Raw genomic sequence first — 10,811 nt, 5'->3', positions numbered from 1 at the left:
ATGTCGCTCATCCTACTTTGGCATTGTGGCAAGTGTTTACTCATTTGAGCATATCACAGTTTGTGTAATCATTGCTCTAAAGCTGTACAAACGGTCTATGTGCTCTGCAATATTTATTTTTATCATGGTGGGTTAAAGACCCCCTTTTCATTGGCATCTGCACCACATTTCTCCCGATATGTAATTTTGCCTTGGTGCTTCATGACATCTTCACGTACAGAGAGTTCTGCAGAGCATTGCAAGTGCATTGTTCTACTGCTTAAGAATTAGAGCCCCATTATGAGACGAAAATATATGATTTATCAATCCAGAATAACGCCGCCCACCCCCCCTCCGAAAAAAAGAAGATGCATTGACCCTCTGGCACATGCATCGACAGTGAACAGAGCAAACACGCTGAAGTATTTTCTTCATGGAAGCCAACACACCAAGATTCTTAATGCATTTTCATTTCGCCACAAATGCATAGGCACAACCAGCTTGGCGCAACATCCACATCTCGCGCTGCAACAAATTGTGCAATGCCTTGCTGCTTCATAGTGCGGCCGATAGATTATGCATGACCAAAATTCAGCATTGTGCATACTAAGTTACTTCACCAATGAAGAACCCCAAGTTCTTTATGAAATTAGCATTCATAGGTGACTTCACACAATTTGTGATATCCATTTATCTACTTATACTTAATTAACCTCTTTCCCAAGAAAGTGAGCCATTTGGAAGGCACCCTGACAGACAAGTAGAACAACTGGAAAAAAGTCATCAACCAGCGAAAAAGTCAGTATCATAAGCAGCCGCATGTGAGATGTCGCTAACACAAAATTTCAGTCGGCTACACAGAAGTGACAAATTTGGCAGTATGGCGCGTCTAAATATTGCTTCAATGTTAATCACAGTAACGCTGACATTGAAGGCGAATTCATTCCTACGTACGTTCCGTCGACACACCCGACTACGTTCGTAGTGTTCCCACGAAGTAGGAAGCATTCTTTTATATATGCCCGCTCAGCCGCAGTATTCGGGAAAGCTAGCCACCGCTTACGCACTGCCGCATCGATAAGCGCGTCAGACACATCTCTGACACAGTGGCTAACAGTAGTTTGATGGCGTCCAATGTAACACTCGGCGCCGACGCTTCCCTGAAAAGTCCCAGTCCCGTAGAAACAGAGGGCACAGAGGACTTGCTCTACGACGGTGAGCGAATGAAGCCCGCCACGCTGTCTCCGCAGACGAGAGCCTTCGCCTAGCACGTCACACAGCAAGCGCACTGATGTCTTCGACAGGCGAAAATGACGCTGAAACTTTCCGTCGGTCATGTAGGTGGACGGGTCCGGACGGTCATACTGACGCTTGCTGCCGCTGGATGCATTGACACAGGCTGCTACTGCCGCCGCCATGTTCCCGAGTTGAACTCGGAGGGGGTTTCGCGATGTACGAGTTTAGCACGAGTTCGCCTGTCAATCAAAACCAGAGGTCACGCCCCACGCGAGGCATGTAACTCTTGTGCGCGCACCCACTACAGTTGGGCCACGCCCAACTTATCTTCCGGCAACAGCGACGCGGTGTCGAGCTGAGAATCAACAATCTTGACCGTCGACATAAAGCACGCACAACGCACTGTCATCGGTGATGTACTGAGCACCACTATCAAAAACAAAGCGTTGACTGTCGCTGGCTTATGCATACATCTTCTCGGGCTCAGATGGCCCCACAACACGGTTTCATTGCCTGCATTGTGGCGCGTAGCGCACAGTAAATTGTCGGCACGTCACTGTAGCTGCTTGCAAGGCGTCGATGCGCCGAGGGGGACGACGATGCTGAGGAGTGCGTATCGCAGCAGTCGTATGAGATGGCTACTCTGTCATCGGTGATGAAACGGAGCCACAGCGTCGTAAACACGATCAGCGTCCGAGAATCGCTCGTCTTCTAGACCCAGTGCAATGGCATTTCTTCATCATAAGCACTGCGCACTCAACAGTTCCAACACCTCTCTCCGTTCGAAGTCTGATTTCATAACTGCACACAAGAGCCCTCACCTGCCAAATGCGATTGCTGCGGTGTCGTTACGATATCCATCTGCGATCGCTGCTGGCTCCAGCAGAGGTAATCCGCAAGCACCTTCGACTGCACAACACACTCATATACTGCGTACATGCGCTCAGAGGCACCTTCACTGGGCAAGCGATGACAAGCGATGAATTGTGTCGCTGGGAAGCACGCACTTTTCGTAATGTATCGCAGAGGCTTCGCGCACAAAGATAAACTGATACATTTTCACTGAACTGCGTCACTACGGACTCTAAAATAACATACCGCCATTTTGCAACGACAGCCGTTGTGTCGTTTTTAGTTGCTAAAGCGGGGGCCTTAATAGCCTAGTGAAGCACCTGCGATGAACAGCCGTACCGCGGCGCTGCGTTTCTATTCCCCTAATAGAGAAAGAGTGGCCATGACCCTCCATGGATCATGACTGACTTTATTGAGAATGGTACTGCAGCGCCCCTAGGCGACTTATCACTGTATGAACGCCCTTGTGTGCGTGACCCTTTTGAATGTATCTGCTTCTAAGCTTTCGCCTCACTGTCGCCACTCGCGGCAAGAAGTGCAAAATTTAATAATTTGCTCGATCTCCGTTTGTCATCACAAATTTCTAGCACTGAAAACAAAAAAACAGATACTTAAAGCAATAAAAATTTTCGTTATTTTAGTTGTTGTACTTTAACGTATTCGTTTGAGTAAAAGTGTAGGTGCAAGAATGCGCGGCATGTACCCTGTTCGCATTCGAAGGAGGAAAGAGTGATAGTGCACGAAAGAGGAGGCACGCCCTAGACGCGCCCGGGAAAGGCGTGGCAAGCGGTTCACGGCAAGTGTGCAGACAGACAGTGGGGCAGTCACGGTATTGCTAAGTTGCGATAATCCGCTGATAACAATACGCGGCGCTGGCGCGTTTCGTTGTGCAGCCTTCTGCGCTTGAAACGTGGAAGCAGCGTGCCGCGCAGGGTGCGCTCACGTTGTGATACGCGGCTTTTTGTCTACATAATTTTTTGCCTGTAGCTTTTGCGCGTTCTGCGCTATCTCCGTTCACTGACTGCTGTCGGGCAAACTCGGGTAAAACTCGGGTGAACGAGAAACTCGGCGCATCCTGCATAGCACCCCAGAACTAATTGTGACCCCGTGCATTTATATTATATGGTTCCCCGCTCACATGGGCGACAACGTGCTGCCGGGCCGCCCGAACCCCAATGAGATTGCTCACCGCCGCGCGCGAGAATTAACGCGCCGCGACGGCGGTGGGGCTACATTGGATCTGGAGCAGCTCAGGCACAGCGACCACTTATTAACCGTTCATGAGATCGTCTCTCATTATAAAGAGGAACGCAGGCGCTTCCCGACTCCACATCCAAGTCTATGCAGATCGCAATCGATCACGCTTAGGATGCTTCAGACGAGGTCATATCCCTCACGAGGTTTCTTAAGCAGGATTTACCCAGAAATTGACCCACAGTGCCCGGATTGTGGGGAGGAGGTTGGCACTCTATCTCATATGCTCTGGCAGTGTCCTGCGTTACGGGATACGTCCTTAGCCAGCGAACGGGACTGGGACGAGGCCACATCAAGTACGGAACTCAAGCTCCAGTCCATGGCCGTCCAGAGGGCCCGTGAAAGAGCGGAGAGGCTTGGCCTCCCGATTCCGACATGGGAGCAGCCAGCGGCAAGCAGGGGGCCCCAACGGGTCTTCGCCGGCTAGTCCCTCAGGATCTCAATAAAAGTTCATTGTCTGTCTGTCTGTTTCGACCACAGAGGCCGAAAACGTCTGGTTTCAAACGATTATAAACTTTTCGGGCGTTTCGGCCAACATGATCTAAAGTTAGCTGGCGCCTACCGCGTTCGCCTTTCATAAGCAACACTCGTGTTTGTGTCCGCCTCGGAACAACATATTTACCTAAATGTGATATGAATCTTAACGTACAGTTGGAAGTTTTAAACGTTATTCGTATTTTTAGGTGTTTCGATAATTTTGTAGTTCTTCTTGATGTTCCAAATAACGGTGAACTCATTGTAGCAGTGAAAAGTGTGCTTGTTGTTTTTATAGATGTTTTAAGCTCCCCATCTTTGACTCGTGAGCTTTCTGAAGAAATGAACACTCGTTTTATAGACCTGAAGTTTCAGTTTCTGACACTATACGTGCGCTGGGTGTTCGAGCCAAGGGCGAACAAGCCTTTATTTCCATTTGGGACTGTTTGTTCTAAATTCGTGAAGAGAACTATTTTTGCCTCTGCCTTCGCCCAGCTGGATAAGCCTTATGTTTGCAGGTTACTGTCGCGGAAGGCTCACTTGAGAAAGTTAAAAGAGCTGGTCGCGCACGGACATAGCTCACGGAAGGACAAAGTCGTGACAACGCAAAGGCAGTTATTCTGTATTTTCATGGAATCTCAAACAACCATAAGAAGGTTGGCCAGAGTGCATACGTTGATGTTTTTTCCGCGCCTAGAAAACTAGCATCACTGAGTACGCAAATTTTCGCTGTCTTCCAAGAGAAGGCCCAATGTGAAACTAATCACAGACAGCGTTTCACATAGTCTGCCCAGTGTGTTGTATATGGCATACCTATCTCATGTGCTAAAGTGCACATCGCGCAAGCCGGCCGATGCATTAACGATCTGCTAAGGAGCACCACAACAACGGTAACAACACCATTCAAGGTCATCTAGGCGTGCACTGTCGAGAATGTGGGTGCAAACCTGCCTTCAACAAATGGAAGATTCCAATAAGGAGAAAATCGAGCATTACTAGATAAATTATCCAGGCTGCCGCAATTTCACCTGCAGGAAATAACTGTGTAATTTGTCCCCCGATAGCCTTGTGTGAAAAGAGCCGACTTACCTTGATTGAAATTTGAGGGTGCGATGGCGGTACGAGCAGGTTACGTGCTCATGTGTGATGTTCTTGCTTTTTGCCAAGTGTTTCCTTTAAAGCTAGCTACGCACTGACAAAATAAAAAAAAAATTTCGAAGTTAGCGCTGTGTCGGTGTTCATTGTGTGCCTCCGTTGTCTCCGTTTGTTTCACTGCCGTAGCATAGCACTATGTTCAACCAGCAGGCCCAATTAATGACTCTGTTCACGCTTATACATTTTATCCTAGCAGACTACTAAAAAAATAAAAAAAAGTTTGTTTTTGCAGCCGAATTCCTGTATTCGAAGGCAGTAGCCAGTTACAAGCTAAACAGAATCAAATTAGAAATGAAACACTAAAGCAACTTTTTTTTTTTCCTTAGGAGGAGAAGGAAAAAACTTTATGCTTGTCCTGTGCAAGGTGTTGCCACCTGCCTGCCTAGTCCCATGTTGGGACCGGGAAGTCAAGCCTCCTAGCCCTATCACGGGCGTACTGGGGCCGTATTCTGTAGCGGTTCCTTTGGGAACCGGTTCCTTTGGGCTGTTGCCATTGGTCGGCGTTTCGTTGTCGTCATCCCTGGTGGGCGGGACGACAAATTTTGATGACGTCACACAGGTTGCCAATCTTCTGGAAAGGAACCGGTTCCCTGCTAGGAGAGGAACCGCGGAGAAGTGGTTCTCTCGAGGGTCGCGCGCGGGGGCGAGCATGATGTCGAGGGTTGCTAGGGCAACCGTGGCTGCCGGCTAACCTCGCGCCAGCTGACGAGCCGGCACCTAGACGAGACGAGACAGAGACGGCAATGGCGGCTCCTTTGGTTGTGTAGCTGGGGAGTGCCGAAAGACAACGACGCGACGAGAGGCAACGACGCGACGCGTTCGGCACGGCCGAAGAAGAGTTTCGAAGGCATTTTAGGCTCTCCAAAGACATAGTGTGACGTCTTTGCGATGAGCTGGAAGGACATCTCGGACCTCAAAGATTTCGTGGTGTCGACATTACGATGAAAGTGCTGTGCGCGCTGCGGTTTTTTGCCACCGGGAGCTTTCAACAGTGCGTCGGGAATGAAGAAGCGATTGCACTGTCGCAGCCTTCGATCAGCCGGATCATTACAGCCGTCGCCAAGGCCATTACGGTTGTGGGCAAAGAAAAAGGATGGGTTAGATTCCCATCCACGGCGCAACAGAAAGCCGCCGTCAAGGAAGGCTTTCTTAACCGTGGAAAAATTCCAGGAGTTCTAGGATGTGTGGACGGGAGTCTGATAGCCATCGTTCGCCCTAAGAAGCTCGGCCCCGGCGAAACGGAATCGTACTGGAGCCGTAAAGGGTATTACGCCCTCAACTGCATGGTCGTGAGTATTGTTCATTGACAAATATTTTCGATATGTGATTGCGCGAGTGCACGTTGTAAAAAACTTCGTTTCGTTATTTTTCATCAATTGCCGGTAATACTTGCGTTCCTATTCGAGAAAGTAGCGTTTGTGTTGTATGTGTAATGACGACTTTGATCTTGGCAATAGAACCCGGCCGCACTTTTTCAGTGCTCTCTAATCACAGTTGAATAGCCTTTTCGATGCTACAATGTAAACACATTACGCGCGACTTAAACCGGAATAGACGCCGTAGCAGTGAAGGGAGTCTTCGTCTGCGAGCGATCCTAACAGAAGACGAGCCCTTGTGATTCTTATTCGACGTAAAACTAAAGCATTGTGGCCAACAGACTGTAAACGTGAAAAGGAGCATCCCATCAATGAAAATGGTGCGAGAGAGAATGAGAATGTGTGGACACCCATTTGCTCTAGCTGTTAATACGGCACATGCTGCCACTTCCGCGTTCTTTCGCTTGTAATAGGCACTTTGTCTGGAAAAACAAGAAAAAAACACAGGTGGCACTCTCTAGCAGAATCTTGTACAATATGGACGGAAGAAACCAAAGGAATTATTTTGCACATTGTGTTGTGACCGCACGCCATACATGAGCACATGTACACATGCCAACATTGCATTTGTAGATAACATTGTTATCATGCTGATGATTAGTTCAACTGCCTACTGCGTATGTTGATATCTCCTTTTCTGTAATTGTGTTGGCTGACTGAACAGTAACTGATTGGCAAGTAGTGTTGTAAGCAAAAGTTTGTGCCAGATATTTGTTGCAGTGGCATTGACACCTTCTCTTTGCTTTCTCTTACGAGGTGTGTGATGCAAAGCTGAATATCCTGGCAATTGACCCACGGTTTCCGGGATAGTGCCACGATTATTTCGTTTGGAGGCATTCTGCATTTCGCCGCCGCCTCACTCGTGGCCTGTTACTTCACGGAGAAGTCTTGCTTGGTAAGTGCACCTAAAGTAGCAGTGCTTCTTCCACATGTAAAACATACACAGTCAAATAGTTTTGCATCCTAGCAAGCTTTAAGGAAGCGTGATTTGCTAGAAATGTGTTGTGAATGTAGCAGTACCTAATGAACCTGCAGCGACTATCGAGAGAAACATGTCTCTCTTAGAAGGCAGATATTTTTACCAGCATGTATACAACAGCTGACATGTTATTCTGTTTATTTACTTATTAATTTCAATACACTGAATGCCACGTGGAGCGTTACAGGCAGGGGTGTAATTCTACAGAACACGTCGAAATGGCAGTTTTCAAGTATGATGGAAAAGGGTTGGTGACAATGGACTCGGGTAGCTGGTTCCTGGTCACTGTCCTTGGAACGAAGGAATAAGCGTGTGCGTGAAACTTTCGGCATCGACGTTAGTGATCGGTGTAGTATATATTGTAGAATAGTGCAAGTTGCGCTATTTTTCTTTGTGTCACAATGTCTGCAATTTTTTTTGTTGCAGCGACATGTGGTGCTGGAGTGATTATAAAGGATCAAACGGGTAGCTCGAGTTCGGGTACCTTCACGAGAAGAGGTACGAAAAGTAGAGTAAGGATCCCAGATACTGGCAGCATATTCGAGAGTAGACCTTAGAAGTGTTTTATAAAATAACACTTCTGAAGAGAGAAGAGCTAATTAGTTTTAGTGGAGGATGTACATTTAGGGAGAAGCAAATGGGATGAGCGGAGCAGAAAACCACGAGTATGAAATAAATATTACATGTCCAACTTAACCCGAGAATGAGATTTGCAGCCGAGACAACAGGTGAAATTGGGCTTTTCTTTAAAATGAGTCGAACTTTCTTTACAACTTTCTGGGAAGGTCAATGTTCGATAGATATTGCAACAATAAATCCAAGACCCGCTGCTGTTGTAAAAGGGCCCTGGCGTAGACTGTGTTCTTGCATTGTGCCTTAATGTATCCACGTTCGTTCACTGACGTGCAACACTTTACAGGGGACTCTGGGTACCCGCTAGAGCCATGGATCATGACTCCTGTGCCTGGTCACCCAAATCGCCTCACGGCAGAGGGGCGCTATAATGAGGCACACGCATCAATGCGAAATGCCGTTGAGCGGTGCATAGGAGTCGTCAAGAGCCGCTTCCGATGCCTGCAGAGGTATCAGGTGCTCCACTACTCGCCTCAGAAAGCAGCCACTATTGTTGCAGCTTGTGCAGCGCTGCATAACCTCTGCCTTGCAGCAGGCGTGCCTCTGCCAGACGACCCAGGTGACGACGGTGCACATGACGACAGCGCACAGGAGCCAGCCCAGGCACAAGTGCCGCTTCAAGTACAGGTGCCACCACAGGCGCACCCTGTACAGCCTTCTCGAGCTTTGTTTCAAAGAGGCCGTGCGGTGCGTGAATCCATAGTTGGTGTGTTTCGGCTGCCCAGAAATTTGCGCATTGCCTACCTGCAAAGTGTGTGCCGGCGCATTCGCTGGCAAATGAGGTGGAGACATGTGCTGGTGTAACATGTTTTATTTTTATTATCATAAAAGTAAATAGGCCGTGCACTTCAACATAACACATTGCGTGTGCTCACATGTGGCTAATCATAGTATGCTGCATACTGCAGTAGTGGAAAGCACATGATTTGTCTATGTTGAGCATGACAGATACACATGCAGTGACAAATAACCATGTGCCATTATGTTACTCCTTTGCTTTGTTCACTGTGCTTTTGAATATTGTCTCGCCAGGGAATTTTCTTTAAATAAAGGTTATTTCCAAGGTGAATGGCAACCAATCTTGCATTGTTGAATATTGCTTTGCAATGCCTATTTTACTGTGCAGTATGCATTGTTCCAAAGCTGAAGATGTCTGTTCATGTGTGACACGTAAGAGCAGCATGAGTTACACAGCAACTGAAATGTCGTCAGCAATCTGTATAGCACATATTGAAACGTATAGCAACAAACGAGACATGTCAAGCACTTATTGGAGCAGGATTTCGGTAAATAGCAGACACTCATGCTTACTACTGCTTTGTTTAAACTCAAGAGTTGCTTCAACATTGCATTTCTTGCACACATGATTTCACATAATGCTCGTAATTGCTGCTTAACAAGGTGCAACAATATAAACAAAATCATGACAATGAAACATTTCTTTATTTATTCATTTTATTCATTGGGTACCTGCTTCGCCATTCAGGCATTACAGCAGGGAGGGTACAACTCATATAAATGAACACTCAGAATTACACTCATAAAGCATGGAAGAAATCATCATTTGAACAAATACAGACAGTGTCAGGTGGTAAAGCATTCCAGTCTCTTATAGTACGAACATAGAGTAGCCGAAAGCGTCGCTTTTAACCCTCTACTGCATGGCGTCCCATATTTGGCACATACCGGTTACCATTCTTTTTCGCGTGTGTGAGATTCCCAGTTGAGAATGTGATACCGTCAGAGTAAATCTCGTAGTTATGCGCACTTATTATGGGCAAGTGCTGCCATCTCTTGAGTGATACGCAAAACAGAGGTGAAGTAGATTTTGGGATGCGACGTGAAACTCGGAGGGGGCAAACACGAGCAATTGGTTTTTTTTTCTCTGAAAAGTTCGACCGCAGAAACGTAGAAAAATTATTTTGGCATATTTTTTGGCCTCGCCAATTCAAGGCAGTTACTAGTTTTCTCAATTTTGCCTGCAACTACAGCAGAGAAACAGAAATCGGTGTGTGCCATATTTGGCACAGTATGAACTTGAAATACAACATATGGTAACGTGCTGCCATCTGTTCAATAGCCTGAAGCTGCAGGTCACTCTATCACAAGATGTAATTTTGACGATCGGTACGGTGAGGGCGAATTGTCTACCAAACAGCCGCCTGAAAAGTGAAAAGGAACTGAAATGTAAAGGAAGTGGTGCTTCAGAGGCACTCACAAGCGCGATAGATGACGTAGAGTTATCGTGTGTGCGTTGATACGACAACCGCGCCGTGACATTTCTGTCGAGCTTTGATGGGAGAGATCCAGTCCAAAAGACTCAGCGCTGGTTTACCTCCGCCAAGGTGTTTCGCGAAATTGATTGCCCCAGAGTAGTAAAGGTCCATAACAGGCACATGGGTGGTGTCGACCTGCTGGACTCTCTGTTTGGACTTTACTGCATACATATCAGATGTCGAAGAAATGGCACTTTCGAATTTTTACGCCTATGCTAGACTTATCGGTACTAACAGCATGCGTATTGTACAGGAGGGTGCAGGAGCAGCTTAGGAGGAGACAAGTACTACCGCTGGCTCAATTAAAAGCAGAAATTGCAGAATGCCTTACCTCGCATAACAAGTGCCTACCCAACTAGCGACCAGGAAGGACTTCTAGTCAGGACATCGAATTCCATGTTGAAGTCAAAAAAGCACAGGGACCAGCGGCCGCAATGCCACCCAAAGACGACCGATCTGACCAAGTCAGCCACTGGCCAGAATTTGACGAGAAGAAACAAAGATGTAAGCGGCCACCTTGCACAAACAAGTCGTTGGTAAGATAGAAGAAGTGAAACATTCATCTGTGCCTGAACGCAGCAAACAACTGTTTCATTT

General features: G+C 47.2%; 1 long non-coding RNA gene across 1 annotated transcript; it reads left to right on the top strand.

Moving 5' to 3' along the window:
* Positions 1-5,755: 5,755 nt before the first annotated feature.
* Positions 5,756-9,007, top strand: LOC140216798 (uncharacterized). Its single transcript, XR_011893482.1, has 3 exons — positions 5,756-6,239; positions 7,083-7,221; positions 8,225-9,007. It is a non-coding gene; the product is annotated as an uncharacterized lncRNA (long non-coding RNA).
* Positions 9,008-10,811: the final 1,804 nt, after the last annotated feature.

Source organism: Dermacentor andersoni, chromosome 3 (genome assembly GCF_023375885.2).
Source record: "Dermacentor andersoni chromosome 3, qqDerAnde1_hic_scaffold, whole genome shotgun sequence".
NCBI lineage: Eukaryota > Metazoa > Arthropoda > Arachnida > Ixodida > Ixodidae > Dermacentor > Dermacentor andersoni.
Note: the sequence above shows the minus strand (reverse complement) of the source record. Positions and strands in the feature narration are given on the sequence as shown.